The sequence below is a fragment of the Bos grunniens genome, chromosome 2, assembly GCF_055505025.1.
Source record: "Bos grunniens cultivar Pamir isolate PY7600 chromosome 2, Bosgru_T2T1.0, whole genome shotgun sequence".
NCBI classification, from domain to species: Eukaryota; Metazoa; Chordata; class Mammalia; order Artiodactyla; family Bovidae; genus Bos; species Bos grunniens.
Window position 1 is genome coordinate 1,233,118 of NC_141166.1, and position 23,615 is coordinate 1,256,732.

The 23,615-nt window shown below is 43.9% G+C and overlaps 1 protein-coding gene and 1 pseudogene across 8 annotated transcripts in view; one reads left to right on the plus strand and one right to left on the minus strand.

The window, feature by feature from the left end:
- The window catches only part of FBXO42 (F-box protein 42), a 106,252-nt gene that overhangs the window by 65,823 nt on the left and 16,814 nt on the right, over positions 1-23,615 (minus strand). For 5 of the 8 annotated variants that reach the window (XR_015136276.1, XR_015136275.1, XM_086324870.1 and 2 more), the window contains exon 1: positions 16,704-16,893. The exons of the other annotated variants lie outside the window; for them this stretch is intronic. The gene's annotated coding sequence lies outside the window, so the exon portion shown is untranslated. Of the gene's footprint in view, positions 1-16,703; positions 16,894-23,615 lie in introns of those variants that run through there. 8 annotated transcript variants of the gene reach the window in all.
- Positions 18,505-19,502, plus strand: LOC147377219 (small ribosomal subunit protein eS1 pseudogene; annotated as a pseudogene).

Below are 23,615 nucleotides of genomic sequence, written 5' to 3' on the forward strand. Positions count from 1 at the left end.
CTTCACAAGACCTAAAATCAGACCTGAAAAAGATGAAACTGATCAGCCAGCAACTTAACTGTCTGCCAAAACACTCTTTAAAGAAAAACAGCAAAAGCCAAACACTTATCCAACACCCAACCAAAAATGACTAGATGTGCCAAGAAAACTCCCCCACCCACCAAAAAGACCCATGCTAAGAGAAAATTCAGTCACTAGGAAAACCCTGAAATGGTGCGTGGAAGACGACGACAAGGACCTCAAAGCAGCGATAAGCAGGGGACTTCCCTGGCGTCCAGAGCTTAGGACCGCCTGCCAACGCAGGAGGTGCAGGTTCTGTCCCTAACTAGGAAGCTAACAGCCCACGTGCCTCGCAGCCCTCCGCCCCCGGCAAAAAAAAAGACAAGCAATATTGTAACAAATTCAATAAAGGCTTTAAAATTGGTCCACATTAAAAAATATGTATCTATCTAGGGCTTCCCTGGTGTTCCACTAGTTAAGAATCTGTCACGCAACGCAAGGGACACCAGTTCCATACCCGGTTCAGGAAGATCCCACGTGCTGTGGGATCAACTAAGCCCATGAGCCACAACTACTGAAGCCCACGTGCCTCAGAGCTTGTGTCCTGCAACAAGAGAAGTCACCGCAGTGAGAAGCTTACACCCCACTCACCACAACTCGAGAAAGCCAGCATGCAGCAACGAAGACCCAGTGCAACCAGAATTAAAACTAATAAACACTTTTTAACAAAGAAGTAAGACTTCCTTGGTGGCGCAGTGGATAAGAATCCTCCTGCCAATTCAGGGCACGGGTTTGACCCCTGGCCTGGGAGGATCCCACGTGCGGGGGAGCGACTGAGCTTGTGCGTGACAACCGCTGAGACTGCACACTGCCACACTGACGCCTGCGCGCCCAGAGCCCGCGCTCTGCAAGAGAAGCCTCCACACCGCAGCAGACAGCAGCCCTGCTCGCCCCAGCGAGAGAGACGGGCAGGCGGCAAAGAAGACCCCACACAGCCAGAGAGAGGGAAGTATACCACTATTAAACTCAAGCAACTGAAGGGAAGCATGACTATAATAGAGAGAAGATATTTAAAATGAAAACAAAAAAACTTTCAGAAATGAAAAACATTTAACAAGAAAATGTCAGGGCAGATGATTAACAGCAGATCGGAGAAGGGAGAAGGAAAGAACAGGTGAAACTTTAAGACATGAGCAACACAGACGATCCCAAAGGAAACACACAGAGAAAAAATCTAACACAGCCTCACTCACATGTGCAACAATACCAGACAGTCTAACACACTTGGAACTGGAGTCCTGGTAGAAAACAGAAAATGAGCCAGGTAAAGATTCTTTTTTCAAATGCTGAAAATTTTTCCAAATTTGATGAAAACTATAAACCCAGGGTTCCAAGAATCTAAACAAACCAGGTAGAATAAAGCACACACACCATGATAGAACCAGACCAAAAAGCACATCACAATCAAACTGCTGAAAACCAGTGACTGGGGGTGACCGCCGGCAACTACAAAAGCCAGAAGTCAGCCGAGTGACGTCCTCAAAGGGCTGGGAGAGAAATAACGAACTTGGGATTCTATACACATGGTAATACCCTGAATATAAAATAGAAACATGTTCCAACAGGCAAGGTGGAAATAACACTAGTACACCTGCAGGACAAGAAGCGTTAAGGAAGTCCTTCAGGTGGAAGAGAGACACCAATTAGAGATCTGAACACACAGACACTAACAAATGAAGAGCACAGGACACAACAGACATACGGGTAAAGATAACAGACTTTTGCTTTCTCACTTTAAAAACTTCCCTGAAAGGTACGTGTTTAAAGAGTACATGATATATTGTCAGGTTCACAACACATACAAATAAAATGCATGACAACAGCAGCATAAAGAATGGGGAACAAGAGGAGGACTGGGTCCTGTGTGTGAGGAGGTACGCCACACGCCTCGGCCTAACAGACTGCCGACAGACGTGAAGTGCATGTAGTGCACTGCGATGCGTTCGGTGTCTATACTGTGACCCTGAACCACAAACACACGTGCAAGCACAGCTGCTCAGCCAACAGTGGAGATAAAATATTCTTTAAACATAAAGGTGCAGAGAGGCTAAATGTCAAAGTATGGGAAAGACACAAGGGAAATTCAAGCATTAGAAAGCTACAATGTCTGTGTTAACCCAATACTGCTGCTGCTGCTGCTGCTAAGTCGTGTCCGACTCTGTGCGACCCCATAGACGGCAGCCCACCAGGCTCCACCATCCCTGGGATTCTCCAGGTAAGAACGCTGGAGTGGGTTGCCATTTCCTTCTCCAATGCATGGAAGTGAGAAGTGAAAGTGAAGTCGCTCAGTCGTGTCCGACTCTTTGTGAGCCCATGGACTGCAGCCCACCAGGCTCCTCCATCCCTGGGATTTTCCAGGCAAGAGCAGTGGAGTGGGGTGCCATCGCCTTCTCAGAGGTATAACACTACAGATAAAATTATTCAAAACTTGCTAGAATTTTGGGGGGGCTTTATTACTTTAAAAAGAGAATCTATACGATAAATGGATACATCACTAACATGGAGCAAAGGTAACAAAAGAATACACAAAACATGATTCCATTTACGTAAAGCTGACAAACAGGCAAAGCTACACTACTGTTTAGAGGTACACACAGGTGGTAAAACCATCAAGAAAAGCAAGGAAACTATCACAAGACAAACAGGAGCTACTTCTAAGAGAGGAAATGGCTGTAATCGAAGAAAGGCACCCTCAAGTACCCTGAAGCACTGACAATATTCTATCACTTGACCCGGATGGTGGTTACACAGATGTCTGCTTATAATTATTCTTTAAACTGCACATATTTTTATGCAGTCTACTGAATTTCTCACACTATTTAAAAAAAAAAAAACAACTACTGAACAATAATACTGTAAATAATTCTGCAGGTAGATTTTTATTCTGAACATGTGTCTCCATATTGATCTAAAATAGTTTCAGCTAATAGCGTACAGCAAAACCAAACTGCCAAAGATACAAAGAATGAAGTCATCAGGAACCCAGACAAAAAGAAAGAGGAAATCTCTCTGGAAATCTCTTAAGGTTCCAATGCTTTTCAAATTTTAATGTGGATCTCAAACTACAGGCAGAGAATCAGCAGGCCTGGAGTTGACGTGACCTTCTGCACTCTAACCCTGGTGATGCCAATGTTGTCAGTCCATGGACACTGAGTACCAACACTCAAGAAATCATTAAAATGTAGCTGATGTGAAGATCAGCTAAGAGGAAAGGGAATCAGAAGGTACTGGGAGTATGTGCCAAGCACCATGTCTCTAAAGTGAAAGTCGCTCAGTCGTGTCCCACTCTTTTTGACCCCCTGGACTACACAGCCCATGGAAATTCTGCAGGCCATAATCCTGGAGTGGGTAGACTTTCCCTTCTCCAGGGGATCTTCCCAACCCAGGAATCGCACCAGGATCTCCTGCACTGCAGGCAGATTCTTTACCAACTAAGCTATTAGGGAAGCCATCTCATTTAACCCTACCTCAATTCTGTAAGGGGCATATTATCAGTTATGTTTTATAGATGAGGGTAATGAGGCCCAGATAAATTAATCTGTCCACAATTAGCCAGCTCTGTTCAAAAAGAAAAATAAAGGAACAAGAATTGGAACCCAACATGTTCTGAAGTCTCTAAGAAAGAATTTACTAAATGTGAGTAAAGGAGAAGTATGGTGAAGCATTTCAGGCAGCAGAATTCAAAGCGCTATGCAACCGCACGGCATCCCGATCAAGCCTCTCAGTTTGCATACAGAGCCAGCTTCCTCACTGATACAAAAATATTCTTCAGAGACCATAATGCATTTTGACAAGATGCTGTAAGAAAAGGAAAATTTCATTTCCACTTATATTTTTTCTGGTGGTGGTCAGAGCAAAGGAATTCATGAAGGGTAAATAATGTCCCGACTACTCCCTATCCTCAGGAAACTAAAGGACAATAGCATACGCACTCGCAGTAACGCTTGTTTCACAAGCTTGCTTGATCACTAAAAAAAAAATCACCTAGTAGGTACATTTCCTAGACACTGTTTCAGAAAGCAGGGATGGGTCCAGGAATCTTAATTTAACAAGCACCCGAGCAGACTCAAGTCCAGAAAACCCTCGGTAGTACTTCTAAAACCTAACCTGATGCTCTCATCCATACTCTTCCTATGCCTTATATACTTTACTGACAGCTTTAAAATATGGCTAATAAAACTTTCAGAAAAAAATAACATATTACAGCAGGCAACCTTACAGATTATGGAGCAACTTAACCTTTATTTTACATATGAGGAAAACTTGAAGTCCAAAAACAGGTCATGTATTTAGTGGCAAAACAGAACCTGTATCGGCTCAAAGCTCCTTCTAACACATACACGCACATACCAACATCTGTTTTAAGTAGTGAGGTGGTCTTTTTTTCGCCCATGCCACGTGGCCTGCGGGATCTTTACCTTGACCAGGGACTGAATCTAGGCCCTCAGCAGTGAAAGCGTTGAGCTCTAACCACTAGACCACAGAGAATTCCCACCAAAGTTTATTTTTAAAAGATCAGCAGTAAAGCATTACTTACTGATGACCATCAGAAAGTGACTAGTTGGGACCTCCCTGGTGGTCCAATGGTTAAGACTCTGCTCTCCCAATTTAGGAGGCCTGGGTTCAATCCCTGGCTGGGGAACTAGATTCCACAAGCCCCAACTAAGAGTTTGCGCACTGCAACTAACCATCCTGCAGGCAGCCACAACTAAGATCCAGCAGGACCAACACAGAGAAATATGTATATTTTTAAGTAGCTAGTTGAACAAATTTGGCACATTCGCAAAATGAAGCTGTGGAAATAATTAGGCACTACCTCTGTTCCAAGCATGATCTCCAAGATATGTTAAGTGAAAAGAACTTCTGAACAGTGTACATAATATGGCAACCTTCTATGTAAGAAAGGATAGAAAAAGACTATATGTAGATATTTATTTTTGCAAAAAGAAATACTGAAAGGATAAACTGGAAATTAATAAAAGTTAGTTAGAGATGCAAAAGTAAGTACTCAAGAGACACCTGGAGTAACAGGCAAGTTTGGCCTTGGAGTACAGAATGAAGCAGGGCAAAGGCTGACAGAGTTCTGCCAAGAGAACACACTGGTCACAGCAAACACCCTCTTCCAGCAACATAAGAGAAGACTCTCCACATGGACATCACCAGATGCTCAACACCAACATCAGATTGATTATATTCATTGCAGCCAAAGATGGAGAAGCTCTATACAGTCAGCAAAAACAAGACTGGGAGCTGACTGTGGCTCAGATCATGAACTCCTTATTGCCAAATTCAGGCTTAAATTGAAGAAAGTAGGGAAAACCACTAGACCACTCAGGTATGACCTAAATCAAATCCCTTACAATTATACAGTGGAAGTGACAAATAGATTCAAGGTAGACAGAGTGCCTGAAGAACTATGGACGAAGGTTCGTGACATTGTACAGGAGGTGGTGACCAAAATCATCCCCAAGAAGAAATACAAAAAGACAAATGGTTGTCTGAGGAGGCCTTACAAATAGCTGAAAAAAGAAGATAAGCTAAAAACAAAGGAGAAAAGAAAAAATATATCCATCTGAATGCAGTTTCAAAGAATAGCAAGGAGAGATAAGAAAGCCTTTCTCAGCGATCAATGCAAAGAAATAGAGGAAAATAGTAGAATGGAAAGACTAGAGAGCTCTTCAAGAAAATTAGAGATACCAAGGGAACACTTCATGCAGACTGGCATAATAAAGGACACAAATGGTAGGGAGCCAGCAGAAGATATTAAGAAGAGGTGGCAAGAATACAAAGAAGAACTATACAAAAAAGATCTTCACGACCCAGATAAGCACAATGGTGTGATCACTCACCTAGAGCCAGACATCCTGGAATCCAAGGACAAGTGGCCTTAGGAAGCATCACTACGAACAAAGCTAGTGGAGGGGATGGAGTTCCAGCGGAGCTATTTCAAATCCTGAAAGATGATGCTGTCAGAGTGCTGCACTCAAGATGCCAGCAAACTTGGAAAACTCAGCAGTGGCCACAGGACTGGAAAAGGCCAGTTTTCATCCAATCCCAAAGAAAGGCAATGCCAAAGAATGCTCAAATGACCACACAGTTGTACTCATCTCACACGCTAGCAAAGTAATGCTCAAAATTCTCCAAGCCAGGCTTCAACAATACGTGAGCCAAGAACTTCCAGATATTCAAGCTGGATTTAGAAAAGGCAGAGGAACCAGAGATCAAATTGCCAACATCCGTGGGATCACACAAAAAGCAAGAGAATTCCAGAAAAACATCTACTTCTGCTCCATGGATTATGCTAAAGCCATGACTGTGTGGATCACAACAAACTAGAAAATTCTTAAAGAGATGGGAATACCAGACCACCTCACCCGCTTCCTAAGAAACCTGTTTGCAGGTCAAGAAGCAACAGAACAGGACATGGAACAACGGACTGGTTCAACTGGGAAAGGAGTACATCAAGGCTGTACATTGTCACCCTGCTTATTTAACTTATATGCAGAGTATATCATGAGAAATGCCGGACTGAGTGAAGCACAAGCTGAACACGAGACTGCAGGGAAAAATATCAATAACCTCAGATACGCAGATGACACCACCCTTATGTCAGAAAGTGAAGAAGAAGAAAAGGGCCTCTTGATGAAAGTGAAAGAAGAGACTGAAAAAGCTGGCTTAAAACTCAACATTCAAACAATGAAGATCATGGCATCTCGTCTCATCACTTCATGGCAAATAGATGGGGAAACAATGCAAACCATGACAGACTATTTTCTCGGGCTCCAATCAGTGCAGATGGTGACTGCAGCCATGAAATTAAAAGATGCCTGCTCCTTGGAAGAAAAGCTATGATAAACCTAGACAGCATATTAGAAAGCAGGGACATTACTTTGCCAACAAAGGTCCGTCTAGTCAAGGCTATGGTTTTTCCAGTGGTCATGTATGGATGTGAGAGTTGGACTATAAAGAAAGCTGAGCACCAAAGAATTGATGCTTTTGAGCTGTGGTGTTGGAGAAGACTCTTGAGAGTCCCTTGGACTGCAAGGAGATCCAACCAGTCCGTCCTAAAGGAAATCAGTCCTGAATATTCATTGGAAGGACTGATGCTGAAGCTGAAACTCCAATACTTTGGCCCCCTGATGTGAAGAGCTGACTCATTTGAAAAGACCCTGATGCTGGGAAAGATTAAAGGCAGGAAGAGAAGGGGACGACAGATGAGATGGTTGGACGGCATCACTGACTCAATGGACATGAGTTTGAGCAAGCTCTGGGAGCTGGTGATGGACAGGGAGGTCTGGTGTGTTGCAATCCATGGGGTCGCCAAAGAGCAGATACGATTGAGCGACTGAACTGCACTGACGGAGGAAGACATGATGCAAGCACCAGCCATGCAGCACACCTTGGTGATTTCCCCTCTTGGTCGCAGCTCTGAAAGTCGCAGCAGTGCTTGAGGTGGCGGGTGCCCCTCCCCTCGATATTCTTCGAAACCGTTGTTATACCATCTCTCCCTTTTGCTCCCAGCACTTGAGGCCACAGTGTCTCCCCAGTTCTTGGTCTCTAAGTTACCCTGCCCTACTCTGTTTTGCCCTCTCAGTCTTGCACCTATGTTAAATATCCTCTACCTGAAATATCTAGTATGTTTTTCATTGTCTTGACTGGATCTTGACAGAATATTCTAAAGATAAAAAGAATCACAAATAAAATTTAAATTTACCTTAGTAATTTTGTTAGTAACAATATGAATGCTATACTTTTAAAAGTTACGTGTACAGTAGGATACAGCAAATAAATACAAACAATTCTAGAAAATGAGATTGTCAGTTCAAGAAAGACAAATAAAAAACCTAAAGAGAAGAGCCCTGTAATATGTTCAAATTAAACTGGAATGTCGACATGAAGTTTTGATTTCTAAAAAACGCATTTTCTGTCTCTGCCCAGTGAAAGAACCTGGAAATAACGAGGACCCAGTGGCAGTGAGCATTGCTGGCGCTCAGAACTTGGTTTCTGACGGCATTCTCTGTAAAGGAGACTAGGTGTTCCTAGAAACATGGCTGATTTGGGGTCAAGAACAGAGAGAGTGCAAGGTGCACCTGGGGTATCTTGTGACAGAAAACCACCCAGAAGTGACGGCACAGGGACAGGACGCAGTGCTCACACTGGCCGAAGGCCAGCGTCAGACCCATGGCCACAACCAAGCGCAAAAGAATGAATAAATACAAATTTTGTGCCCACAGTGATACAGAGATTAGCAGGGACTCATTTGCTGCCACTGAGGTGACCGACTGTGTGTGTGCTCAGCTGCTGAGTCTCATCTGACTTTTTGCGACCTCACGGACTGCAGCCCACCAGGCTCCTCTGTTCATACAATTCTCCAGGCAAGAATACTGGAGAGGGGTGCCATGTCCTTCTCCAGGGGATCTCCCCAGCTCAGGGATCGAAACTGCATCTCCTGATTTGCCCGGCGGATTCTTTAGCAATGAGCCACCTGGGAAGCCCCAACAAAATTTATAACAAAAAGCAAAGAATCAACCAAAACACCCTGCCTTACTAGGAGAGACTTTTGGTAGTTAATTCCTGGTTGATGGTATCTCGCCAGCTAATAATTGTGAAAACAATCACCCTTTCGCAACCTCCAATGAAACTGACTGAGGCAAGGATCACTGATGGACATGAAAACCAATAGGTGAAAGAGAATAGAGTAACTGCGTTAAATTGCTACCCAACAGATTACCTGATCCACATAAAGGGAAACTTTTACAAAGGAAAGATCGAGGACTCTCAGGTTAACCAAGTGATCAAACTCAGTATCAAAATGGCAAAAGCTGACATCAAGTGTGATACAACATGAACACAGTGTCACCCAGGACTGCAAGCAGGACTCTGTCAAGCCTTCAGACTTGTCTTAGGAGGGGATAAGGAAGGGACTGAGTGACACAATACCCAGTGAAACCAATCACGACTGTGGAAGGGTCTACCAAAGAACCAGACTGGCCTCTTCAAAATCAACGTCTGGGCTTCCTTGGTGCTAAGACTCACTTCCCACGCAGGGAGCATGGGTTCGCTCCCTGGCCAGGCAAGTTCCACACGCCACATGCAGCAAGAAAAAAAAATAGTTAATGTCACTGAGGGAAAGAAAAAAGGGGAGGAGGTTTTTAGACTATGAAGCAAGTAACAGCCAAATGCAAGCTGGCAATCCTGACCGGATCCTGGTTCAACTCTAGGCCTTTACACTCGCTGTTCCTTATGTCCCCAAACTTACCACTGAACGTCCTGCCTCGTATCTTTCAGCCTGAACATCACCTCTCACTGAGCCTTCTCTAAACCAATTTCAATTAGTTTTCCCTTCAAGCTAGCTCTCTTTCATCTTCTTTGAAGTACTTATGTGAAATTTTGTTCATTCATTAATTCCTTTCTTCATTCTCAAATATAAGGTCCTGGAAATCGGAGCCCTTGCCTATTCTGTCCATCGTGACCCTAATACCTTGAACCATGCCTAGCACATAGCAACATTCAATAAATGTTTGTTGAATGGATGGACCAATGAACAAAAAGGCAAGAAAGACTCAACAGACACTTGGGATTATGCAATGTTTCAGAAAGATCATGAAGAACATCAGCCATAAGAATCAAAAGCACATACTGAGTGAATATGCGATACGGAAGGACTAAATGTGCCTATGACACTAAAAATATTACATGTGGATTACACTGCATGATATGTCCACTTTAAGATATGTGGTAGGAGTCAGCACAGTAACTTTCTTTTTGGAACCTATTTGTGCGAGGACAAACAGGTGGAGCATATAGGAGTTACTCTGTAGAGCTAGACCGAGTAGTTAAATGAAAAAAAAAAAAAAAAGGTTTCTATTAGGAAAATGAATCTTTCAGTTATAAAAATGAACATGATTGACATGAGAGGCAGTGAGACGAGTCTGGCTTTAACAGACTGCACGATACGCGTCGTGGAAAATAAGGCTGGAAAGGTACAAAGAAGTCCAAATGGAGAGCTTTACAGATAAGCGTGTGTGTGTTAGCCGCTCAGTCCGACTTTCCAGCTCTTTGCGACCCCGTGGACTGGAGTCCAGCAGGCTCCTTTGTCCATGGGACTCTCCAGGCAAGAATATGGGAGTGGGTTGCCATTTCCTTCTCCAAAAAGGCTGATGCAAGTGTGTAAAACCAAGATGATAACCATATTTAGCAGCACAGTCGCAATAAAGCATCACTGAGGGGTGAGGAAGTATTCTCTTCTTATCTCACACTTAAGAGAACCAGGCAATAATGAGTTACCACAGGATCCCAATCAGAGGAGAAACATTCAGAGCGTAGTTCTTTAAGACTGGTCTGTCATAATACTGTCACTTCAATCCTAATCGTTTCCAGAAACTACCAAGAAGAACTCCATCTACAGCAACTACTTTTCATAGACTATTTACGTGTGTGGACATTTACGTATTTTATGAGGCAGGAACTGTAACTCCCTTCCTGAAGATGAGGGAGACTGAGATCACACATCTAATAAACAGCACGGCCCTGGAACAAGACCAGTTCATTTAACAACTACATCAGCACTTCAGTCTGCCTTCTAGAGTCACGCCAGCAAATATAACGAGAAGCAGGCAAATCTGAGGAACACTGAGCAAGATAATACAGGTCTGCACAGGGCACACACACAGATTGTTTCAGTAGTATTAACCAACGAGTCCCAGCTTTACAAGATTAGAATAAAATTACTCTATCTAGAGAAATGGTAATATTGAGATGGGAACCTGGTTAGTAAAGGTTTTTTTATCTTCAGAGACGTGTGGGGTGAAATAACGGACTTAGTTGTGAACACATGGGCAGTTGAATTAGAGAATATGCTGTATAAAGTCCCTGGAAAATTAAGAGGCATAAAAGAAAGATCACAACTGGATAGATTTAAGAAACATCCGGGCAGTGGTGTCAAATGAAGACATGAATAAGCCCAGTTCTCCAAAGACAGCAAGAGGAGCACAGCGGGAACGGGAGAACGTGTATTCCCGCTACAGGCACATCCACACACGGGCCAGGCAGGCCACTGGGACGCGCGATGACGAAGCCAGCGGCCACGCTCCCTTGTTCCGGTCTCAACGTTTCGTCAAACAACGTAGTAACAATGTTTACGACCTGAGTGTTTACTATGTGCTAGGCAATACGTTGAGAAGTTCATTCGCACTCTGAAACTTAATTGTCCCCAAACATGGGCATTACCCTCATTTTATAGGCGAAAAAACTGAGGGTTAAAGAACCTAAGGTCCATACCCAAGGGAAGCAGCAGAACTAGGTAGGACATGAGCCTGGGTCTCCCCGGGGCCAAAGCCTATGATCTTAATTACTATATTGAAATAAATAATGATCAATCCAGCCCACAGAGCATATGTAAACCATTAAGCTTCCTCTGTGTGTTTATACATTACATAAGAACTGTCATTTTAATCATTTTCGAATATGTAGTGCAGCGGCATCAAGTACATTGTTGGGCAACCGTCACCTCCATCAACCTCCAGAACTTTGATCCCAAACTAAAATTAAACTGTAACTCTCCCTTCCCTCTTCCCGGCCCCAGCAACGGTCATTCCACTTTCGCTCGCTATGAATTAAGACTGTTCTGGAGAGCTCATACCAGTGTGATCACACAGTATTTGTTCTTTTGCGGCTTATTTCACCTGATGCAACATCTTTAAGATTCATTACCGTTAAGTTACTTTAAGTTAAATAAAATGTGACATTCTAATCCACATACTGTTATGTATCTCAGTGGAAACAGTATCAGACTTTTATTTTTGGGGGCTCCAAAATCACTACAGATGGTGACTGCAGCAATGAAATTAAAAGACGCTTACTCCTTGGAAGGAAAGTTATGACCAACCTAGATAGCATATTCAAAAGCAGAGACATTCCCTTGCCAACAAAGGTCTGTCTAGTCAAGGCTATGGTTTTTCCAGTGGTCATGTATGGATGTGAGAGTTGGACTGTGAAGAAGGCTGAGCACCGAAGAACTGATGCTTTTGAACTGTGGTGTTGGAGAAGACTCTTGAGAGTCCGTTGGACTGCAAGGAGATCCAACCAGTCCATTCTGAAGGAGATCAGCCCTGGGATTTCTTTGGAAGGAATGATGCTGAAGCTGAAACTCCAGTACTTTGGCCACCTCATGTGAAGAGTTGACTCACTGGAAAAGACTCTGATGCTGGGAGGGATTGGGGGCAGGAGGAGAAGGGGATGACAGAGGATGAGATGGCTGGATGGCATCACTGACTCGATGGACGTGAGTCTCAGTGAACTCCGGGAGCTGGTGATGGACAGGGAGGCCTGGCGTGCTGCGATTCATGGGGTCGCAAAGAGTTGGACACGACTGAGAGACTAAATTGAACTGAACAGAGAATTATATTCCAAAATTCCATTATGATTTATGAAACACGCTTAGAAGAGAGAACTACATTTACCGGGGGAGAAAAAAGGTGGGGAGAGGTAAGGAAGACTGACAAATCAAAATTTGAAGGACCCACAGGAAAGTAAAGAAGAGAGCAGTGTGCTTGATTTTGACTAGACCAAAGGGTCTATTTGGAAAGACATCATTACGTATCTCAAAGCAAAAGGTAAGAGAGCAGTGCTTAGAACAGACCGCAAACAACACTGCTGGACCAACCAAGGAAAGCTTTAAAATAAACACTGAGCTAGAAGGATAAACTCCCATTTCCCCTTGATCTAACCAGCAGATGGGAGAGGAGACACTTAGTAAAACTGTACTGATCAACTTAAAATTAACATCAACCTTTCTCCAAACAATGCACCAAGAGGTTCATTCTGGAAAAAAAAAATTTCTTGTTCTCTATATAGTAACATGAAGCAAACATTTAAGTGAGACGAATAAAGGAAACAGATTTTGGGGAGTATGCCATACTAAGGAATTCCTTAAGACAGCTGAAATAAAATTATCCTAAATATGAAATATTCTAAGAGAATATTAGTAGCTAAAACTAAAACTTGTTTGCCTTTAAAGAAATTGTATGAACTACCTGAAATCTATGTATTCAATATAACTAGGAAACAAGAGAAAACATGTTACTGTCTAAGCCAAGATACTGTCCAGAGTAGTAAAATTTTACAAATAACTATTGCTTTATATAATATCTGTACATTTATCAGATTTAGGAATTTAAAAAACATTAAAGTACAAGATACTTCCACTTTTGAAGGAAAACAGAACAGAAACATTGGGAAAAAATTAAATGCCTAGGAGAAAACTTTAGAAATTAAAAAGTAGAAACTTAATACAGGAAGAATCAGAACTCAGAGCAAATTTGCCTTCTGATCCATACGTGAGTAAGGAAACACAAAATTAAGCTTCCCAAGAGTACCACTAAGTCATAATTTCACAAGACACTTAGAAGAATGTCACAAGAAACTATTTTTAAAGTAAGCCACAGTGTTATGAGTTTAATACTGGGCAATTTTAAAATGACTTGTCTACCTTTCTACACGTAAGCTAGAAAAATGAACACACCACCTTCACTTTCCTGTCAACCACGACCCGAAGCACCCATTTTCAGTTAAGGTACAGATGGTGCGTGTCCAACACTGCACCACTTACAGATGCCGCCCAATTCAAACATCTGTAGAATTTCTGCAGTGTGGGCAACAGCACGCTACATTGATTATAAAATACCACAGCACTAAGACGAGAAAACTGTACCGAACAGAAGTTCAAGATCAGAGATGCTAAGCAACCTCAATCTATGTAAATAGATTTTACAAAACAGTTTAGTAGAGTCTGGCTTAAGCTGTTAGCTTCACTTCAAAAGGAGAAGGACGTTCTTGCTTTATTTATTATTGGGAAAAGAGACAGTATTTATAATCACTAATAGTCAACATTCTAAGGGACAGACAACTAAACATTGATTAAGTGTGATCAAATTAAAATCATAGTCCTGCATGTGCCCGTTTATAAAACAAAAACCAAAGCGTCATCCCTCTAAAGTTGTCACCACTTAGTAATCTGAGATATTTTAATTGCAGCTGCAATGTTTGTGTTTATCTCTTGTGCATGTGACTCACTCTCAAAAAGGTTCTCCCAAGCCTCTGGTGGATTTCTGAGGATGCAGAAACCATAACTGGGGCTCACTGTGTGGGAAGTGTCAGAACAGTGAATGAATAAAAGAGGAAAAGAACTCATGACAGAATTATTTTCTAAGTTTTTATAAAAAGCAGGTTGCTCACAAAAGGGATATTTTCCTGCAGAATAACAGGAAAGGCTGGGGAAAGCCACCCTGGCTCTGAGACTTTCTCACTCCCTTGGTTGGATTCAGTGCATTTTTCACACTGCGGCGTATTTAACTCATTTCTTAGACTGGCTCCCAGACCATGTTGCGAGCAACTTCAGACCAAAAGCTGTCTTGTCTTAGAATCATCAGGACCCACTTCCCAGAATGTCCAGCACAGAGAAGGCCCTCAACATGCATCTTCATAAAACTGATCACTGAATAACCAATTTTACATTCGCCTTCTATTTTACAAAGCATTTTCACAAACACTGTTGTTTCACATAACAATCTTGTGAAGTGAGAAGGGCGTAATTTAAACGAATGGCTTCTGGTTTCATACAGACTGACTAAAACAAACCTGAAATCACAAAGACAATCGTGTATTTTTGTTCATCTCTGGAGTAACTTCTGGGGACTTCAATATTCTTGTAAAACCTAGAGGCTGGGCTAGCATTTTCACAGTATGTAGCAATTACACGGCTCTGAGTCTTACAGGAGGGTTTTAACTTTATAAAGCAGTTTTAGAGAAGGCTCTTCCAGAAATCAGACACTTGAGAAGCATTCTAAGCGATTTTTCCTGATCCTACTTTTCTGTGACTCTGAGAAGAAACTGCAAAAGGCAAAATGCTGGAGAGTGAATGATGTCATGGATGTCCTGAAGTTGCATCAATACCTGATGATGATTTAGCACAACAACCCAACACAGCGCGCCAAGAAGTGCAGTGCCAAACCACCAGGACGTTTCCTGCATTAATCTCCTGACTCTTTATTAGCACATTGATACACAGAGCGGCTCTCCAACTTTCTAAAACAGAGAAGTTGCTGGTTTAGGTTCATGTCCTTAGCAAAGGCACTGAGAGAATCTACAAATCCCTATGGAAGAGGCTCTAAGAGGAAAAAAGGCCCCCAAATTAACTAACATTAAACAGTGGTTCTTCTAACAATTAAAAGCTCCTGAAACAGACTGAAAACCCACGGATCAATATAGATAAGAGTAATACTTATACCAGGCTTGTCAAAAGCTAACAGTTATAGGATATAAAAGGACATCATGCAACAGAAAGGAAACCAGTTTATATACACGCATACACTCAAAATGAGGGATCTGAAACAGGGCATCACTATGCCCAGTAAAAGCTGCAGACTAAATCTTAAATGCTCACCTCTGAACGATGCTATTTCCTCTCAGATTTTCTTGTCCCTTTAAACCCATGTCATCCTTCTTAAGCACTAGTTGAACAAATATAAGTTACAAAAGGTATCTGGCGTGTCCAAGCCAAGGCTATGGCCTCAACAATTTCCCACAGAACAACTGCAACTGAAGCCATCATTCCTCAAGGAAGAAACCGCAAGGCTTCACACTGGCTTCTCTACTAGAGAAACAAAATCGAAGTCTCCACATTAGCATCTGAACAACAGCAACAAAAGTTGTTCTCAAGAAGGCTAAGAACAGCACAACGTCAGGCCAGCAACCGAGAACGGGTAATGCGTTCTGGGCAACTGGAACCAACCACAGGAAAAGTCCAAAGACTATGGCAATTAAGAAATAAAGCTTTTATTCTCCTAATAAAATTCAGAGACCAGTAGACAAAAGCAATAAGGTATCGAAATCTTAACAATCCAAAGGTTTCAAGCAACCAGTAGACAAAAGCAATTAGGTATCGAAATCTTAACAATCCAAAGGTTTCAAAGCAACTTCATTAGCACCGAAGTTACTCTGCGGAGACTATCAAGATCTTACAACTGTTTTTTCTTCGTTTACAAATTGGTTCCCACCCTCCACGGTTCCCTTTGCACAAACAATTCTCGCCAGAAGCCTTCCACTGTCACAACGTGGGCTGCTGTCTTAATCAAGGAGATCCGCAGTTCCTACTTCGCTGGGGGAACACTCAAAAAGCTAAAAGGGTAGGAAAGGTTGCTTGTGTTTCATTTTTTAAAACCAATTCCAAAATCTTCCTTTTGCAGCTGCAGCTTCAGAGATGCTGGCTCCTCGCCGCAGCCCTAATTTTGGAGAGCACCGGACTCCGGCGCCGCCCGAGGCGTTAAAGATTTGGGGGCGGGGTGGAAGGTGATCTGACACCTCAAAGCCATCCTTACCCCGGTCACACACCCTTCGTGGCCCCGGTGGGGGGACGAAAACCGCCGTGCTAGAGGGCAGAGGCCGGGTTCGCCTCTCCCAGAGGCTGCCTGGAAAAGGGCTCTCCTGCCTGCCTCACCCGGAGATGCCGAGGAAGACTCAGGCGAGGCCCCCAGGCCAGCCGGCACCGACCCCCGCGCGGGTCCACGGCCCGGGCCGGACCCAGCGCATAAAGGGCAGAAGGCGCCGGCTCCCAGCCGCGGCCCCGGGAGAGGAAGAGGCCTCACCTGGCCTAGCCCGCGCCACGTTCTCGGGTACGCTCCGCTGGCGAAGGCGGTGAGGGAACCCGGGTCAGGACGCGAGCAGAGGCGCTGCGCCGCAGGCCGCGCCCGCCGCACTCGGGACTCCTCACAGCTGGCGGGACACCGAGCAACCCGGAGCCGCCATCTTCCTCCACTCAAACGCCGCCGCCGCTCTGGCTGAGAAGACAGCGCGGAGCGCGCATGCGCCACGGGCCGGCGCGGAGGGCGCGCGCGCGCACTTGTCAGCGCGGCGGGCCCGCGCGGGGCGGCCTGTGGGCGGTGCCAGGTGGGAAGGTGCGTGCCGCCGCGCACCGCCTCAGCCCGCCGCCACCGCCCCGCACCCCACTGCAGACCCCGGCAGGTTCTCCAAGGTCGGAACGCCGCCTGTGGAGCCAGGCTGGAGGGAAGGACGGCCTCAGAACCGCTCTCACCCGCCCTCCTTGGGACAACCAAGCAGGTTTACCAACGGCTTGAGACTGTAATAGATGTCAGTTAATTCACTTGTACTTCTCAGGGTCCGATGAGCACAAGTGCTCTTGATGCCAACTGATGGAGAGAAACTCAGTGCCTTGGTTATGCAACTAAGCCTCCCGTAACTGTAACCACCACTGTGTGACTGGTTACTGACTCCATTTTTCAGGTGCAGAAACTGAGGCACAGGATGTATCATTTCCCCAAAGCCACATTGCAGGGTAGTTGGGGTGCGGAGGTAGGATTTGAATTTAGGCATAACTGGTTCCCAAGCTCTTTGTTCTTTCCATCATCATTATTGCGATGGGATGGGTTCCAGCAAAGTCCCCCTTCCAAGGGAGCAACCTGGTGTGTGGATGCCAACCTTCCTGAAGTATCTGTACAGCATGTGATCTAAGGGGGTGCCAGAGATATAGAGCCCAAGGACGTCAGTCTTCACCCCAGGCACCTAACAATGAAGCAACCTTGAACTGCCAGCCCACCACCCTGGGATAAAGTGGGCATTCTGGGACACCTCATAGGACATGGGGCTGGGTCAGAACCAAGTCTGCTCTCAAGTTGGGAAGGCAAGACGCTATTGAACAGATCTGGGTCAAGCTCACTCTGAAAAGCACTATCTGTGCTACACACTTGAATAATGCAAAGACCCCTGGTTAAACACTCATGGAGGGAGCTTTCTGGTGGTCCAGTCGTTAGAAATCTGCCTTGCAATGCAGGGGACACCAATTCAATCGCTCATGCTGGAGGATCCCACTTTCCCCGGGGGGCAACTAAGCCTCTGCATGGCAGTTACTGAGCCAGTGGGCCCTAGAGCAGGTGCTCCACAAGAGAAGCCCCTGCCCACCACAAGTAGAGAAAGCCTGCTCAAAGCAATGAAGACCCTCCACAGCCAATAAGTAAAAAAATCTTAGGGGGGGAAAAAGCCTTTCAGTTAGAAAATGTCACAGCAAAAGAGAAACTTGGTAGTTATATATAAAAATAAATATTAAAATCATATTATTAAAAATCCCAAGCTTGGCTTCCGGGTTGGCTCAGTGGTAAAGAATGTCTGCCGACGCAGGAGACACAGGTTTGGTCCCTAGTCCAGAAAGACTGTCCACGCCTCGAGACAACAGAGCCTGTGTGCCACAGCTACTGAGCTTGTGCTCCAGGCCCGGAGAGCCACAAATCCTGAGTCCATGTGCCACAACTGCTGAAGCCTGAGTGCTGTAGAGCCTGAGCTCTGCAACAAGACCAGAGGCTGTGATGAGAAGCCCATGCAGGCAACCAGAGTAGCCCCGCCCAGCACTGGAGAAAAGCCCTTGCAGCAGTGAAGACCCCCGCGTGTCAAGTAAGTAAAATTTTTAAAATCTCAAGCTTAAAAATTGTCATAGAACGTGTGAACAATTCCACACCCCCAAATACTCTGTAGAGCTCAGTGTTAGAAACACTGGACCAGCTTGTAAGTGCTTCCTTTTAAAAATGCAGGTTCTACCTTTTGGCTCTCTGGAGGTCAGCAACAATGAGCACCTTATGAAAGGCAGCAAAAAGGGAACCAAGAAGGAAGTGGTTGGTCTGTTTTCTAAGAAAGATTGGTATAATGTGAAAACATCAGCTATGTTCAATATAAGAAATATTGGAAAAACACTAGTAAAAACTCTGGGAACCAAAATCCCATCTGATGGCCTCTGGGGTTGTTGTTTTGAAGTGAGCCTTGCTGATGTGCAGAATGATGAAGTGGCATTTTAAAACTTCAAGCTAATTACTGAGGATGTTCAGGGCAAAAACTGCCTAATCTCCATGGCAATGATACCTCTGACAAAACATGCTCCATGGTCAAAAATGGCAGACTGTTATTGAAGCTCATGTTGATGTCAAGATTACTGATGGTTACTTGCTTGTTTGTTTTCTCTTGACTTTACTAAAAAAAAAAAAGAAAGAAAATGAAACAATCAGATTCAGAAGAACTCTTATGCTCAGCTTTGACAGGTCCACCAAACCCAAAAGATGATGGAAATCATGACCCAAGAGATGCAGACAAATGACTAGATAGAAGTGGTCAATAAGTTGATTTCAGACAGCATTGGAAGAGACCTAAAAGGTTTATCAGTCTATTTACCCACTCCATGATGTCTTTGTTAGAAAAGTAAAACTGCATACACACACACACACACACACACACACACCTGGGGCATCCCTGGTGCTTCAATGGTAAAGAATCCGCCTGCCAATGCAGGGCCTCAGGGTTTGATCCCTGGGTCACATAATTGAATCACTGTGCTGTACACCTGAAACTAACTCAACACTGTGAATCAAGTATATTTCAGTTACACTTTTTAATATAGATGAATAAATAATAAAGTAAAAATGCTGAAGAAGTTCAAGTTTGACTTGGGAAAACACATGCAGTTTTATAGTGAAGTGGTGATTCTGGAAAAGCTACTGGGGATGAGACAGGTACTAAAGTTGAATGAGCCAACAGATGTGGGCCATGCAACCAAGAATCTTTAAAATTCAGACTTTTAACGATGGTAAAAATCTTGTGTAAAAAACTAGGTTCCAGGGCCCAGGCTAGACACTGCCTCCAACTTCTTCTAAAGCTCCCCAGGGATTCTGATGGCCAGTTGGGTTTGGAACTGCTAGGTCATGATAGAACAGGTTCAAATACAGAACCACTCCACCGTGAATCTCCTAGCTCAAAGATAGCAGGGACTTTCTGTACACTGCTTTATCAAATAGAGACTGGCACACATTGGAGACTCATTAAGTATTTGTTGAACGAATAAATGAACTGGGAATTTGAAAACAAGGCATCCAGTCAAATATTAGCGAGTGCCCATGGCAGCCCTCTCCACTGTTCTTGCCTGGAAAATTTCACTGCCAGAGAAGCCTGGAGGGCTGCGTCCATGGATCACAAAATAGTTGGGACATGGCTTAGTGACTAAACAAGAACTATGTGCCAAGCCATAGTAATGTACTTAAAAAAAAAAAGTCTAGTAATGTACTTTTAAATAAAACAACAAAGTCCTTGACCTCATGGAGGCCCCACAGTTTCCTGGGAGAGACAGAAAATGCTGTGTAAAAGGCCAATAAAAATTATCATTGATGATAAGCCCTAAGTATTATTATTACAGCAATGGCAGTCAGTGTATAATGTATACTCTTATTATATACCAAACCCTGCTACTTTAGCTTCCCTGGTAGCTCAGACGGTAGGTAGAGTCTGCCTGAAATGCAGGAGACCTAGGTTCTGTCCCTGGGTTGGGAAGGTCTCCTGGAAAAGGAAATGGCAACCTGCTTCAGTATTCTTGCCTGGAGAATCCCATGGACAGAAGAGCCTGGTGAACTGCAGTCCATGGGTTGCAAAGAGTTGGACAAGCAACTAACTTTTCTATGTTGCACAACTTCTAAACACTGCTAAGTAAGTGCCTTTGTTGAGCTTATTTTGCAGCTGATGAACCTGATGAACACTGGGATTAAGTGGCTTAACCTAAAGTCACAGTGGGTTTGAACCCAGGTGGTCTCTCTTCAAAGACTGCTACTGAACTCTGTACAATGTTGCTTCTGACAAACAAAAGGAACATAAGATTAAGGTCAGTTAATATATGGCCTGGAATATCAGGAGAAAAACTGGATATTACCTCCTAGGTCGTGGAGATTTGGGGGTAGGGAGGATATATGATGAAATGGTGTTTTAGAACAATCTCTCTACATGGTGAAGACAGACTGGGACATGACTGGAGATGAGGGGACAAAACAAAGCTAGGATGAGGGGAGTGGCTATGATCCGATCCCTCTAGTATCGTCCAGAGGCCACCACTACAATTACTGAAATGAATTTCTTACGTATGTACTTACTTAGAGTAAATAACGTACGCACGTAAAACAAATTTCAAAGGGACAAAAGGACACATGATAAAAGTGAAGTCCAGCCCGTCTCCCAGCCACCTGGTAAACTTTGCCTCTCCACCAAGGTGACCACCGTTACAAGTCCCTTATATCTCTCTAGAGATGCATACACAAATACACATATAAATTTAAAAACCTACACAAAGCAAACTATACACACTGCTCTGTACCGTGTTGTTTTTCTAATAACTATAGTTCTTCGAGATCTTTTGAAGTCAGTTTATTTAGAACCACCTAAGTTTTGTTAGTAGTTCATTCTAGTCCTTTGCATGGCTGGTCCATATATTTTTAAAACAAATCCTCTAGAGATAGGCATTTGTTTCCAGTCTTCTGTGATTATAAACAAACAGCAATCAATATCCTTATACATTTATTTGCATATGAGTACATGTATCTGTAGGGAAATTTCCTAGAAATGCAGTTGCTGGGGGACTTCCCTGGGGAAGGACTGAGGCAGTCGAGTGGTTAAAACTTCACCTTCCAATGCAGAGGGTGTGGGTTCCGTCCCTGGTAAGGGAGCTAGGATCCTACATGCCTCCTGACCAGAAGACCAAAACATAAAACAGAAATAATATTGTAACATATGCAGTAGAATTTATAAAATGGTCCACATAAAGAAAATATTTTAAAAAATGGAATTTCTGGGTTAACAGACATGTACATTTTAAATACTGGTAGGGGGTTCATGGGCTTTCCTGGCAGTTCAGCTGGTAAAGAATCCACCTGCAATGCAGGAGACTCCAGTGCGATCCCTGAGTTGGGAAGATGCCCTGGTGAAGGGATAGGCTACCCACTCCAGTATTCTTGGTCTTCCCTGGTGGCTCAGAAATTAAAAATAATTTACCTGCAATGTGGGAGACCTGAGTTCAATCCCTGGGTTGGGACAATCCCCGAGGGCATGGCAACCCACTCCAGTATTCTTGCCTGGAGAATCCCCAGGGACAGAGGAGCCTGGCGGGCTACAGTCCATGGGGTCACAGTCAGATACGACTGAGTGGCAAAGCACAGCACAGAACAGGGGGTTCATAGAAAAATCAAGGGAATTCCAGAAAAACATCAACTTCTGCTCCAGTGACTAAGCTAAAGCCTTTGCTGTGTATGGAGTACAACAGGAAAATTCTGAGAGAGATGGGAATACCAGACCACCTTACCTGCCTCCTGAGAAACCTGTATGGAGGTCAAGAAGCAACAGGTGGAACTGTAGGGAAATTGGGAAAGGAGTACGTCAGGGCTGTATCTTGTCACCCTGTTTATTTAACTTATATACAGAGTACATCATGAGACATGCCGGGCTAGATGAAGCTCAAACCTGAATCAAGATTGCCAGGAGAAATATCAACAACCTCAGCCATGCAGATGATACCACCTAATAGCAGAAAGAGAAGAGGAACTAAAGAGCCTCTTGATGAAAGTGAAAGAGCATAGTGAAAAAGGTGGCTTAAAACTCAACGTTCAAAAAACTAAGATCATGGCATAAAATCCCATTGCTTCATGGCAAATAGATGGGGAAACAATGGAAACAGTAACAGTTTATTGGGCCCCAAAGTCACTGCAGATGGTGACTACAACCCATGAAATTAAAAGATGTTTGCTCCTTGGAAGAAAAGCTATGACCAACCTAGACAGTGTATTAAAAAGCAGAGATATCACCTTGCCAACAAAGGTTCATCTAGTCAAAGCTATAGTTTTTCCAGTGGTCATGTATGGATGTGAGAGTTGGACTATAAAGAAAGCTGAGCACTGAAGAATTGATGCTTTTGAACTGTGGTGTTGGGAGAGGACTCTTGAGAGTCCCTTGAAAACAGCAAGGAGATCAAACTAGTCCATCCTAAAGGAAATCAACCCTGAGTATTCACTGGAAGGACTGATGCTGAACCTCCATGCTGAAGCTCCAATACTTTGGCCACCTGATGCAAAGAGCCAACTCACTGGAAAAGACCCTGATGCTGGGTAAGATTGAAGGCAAGAGAAGGGAGCAACAGAGGATGAGTTGGTTGGGTGGTATCATTGACTCAATGGACATGAGTTTTGAGCAAACTGGAGATAGTGAAGGACAGGGAAGCCAGGCATGCTACAGTCCATGGAGTCCCAAAGAGTCGGACAGGAATGAGCGACTGAACAAGAAGTGGCCATTTATTTCTTAACTGCCTACGTGGCCTCAACTTGGAAATCAGATGGAAAATGTTCTCACTATGGGCTTTACTCTTATATTTCTATCACATGCCAGATTGTTTCATGTCGTAGATCAAACGTACCTAAGTTGTGAGTGCAAATCCCTAAGCCCCAAACAGGGTATAACGAACATTTCATAAGAAAGAGAAGCTCATGCTTTAGGGTCTCTGCCTGTGCTTGTTTATGCCACTGCATCAACTTTTGGGGCTTTCCCCCTGGAGGAAGAACCTGCCACCACTTCCTTATTCATTTTTGGCCATGCCACACAGCATGTGGGATCTTAATTCCCCCACCAAGGATTCAACCAATACCCCCTGCATAAGAAGCACAGAGTTTTAACCAATGGACCACCAAGGAAGTCCCCTA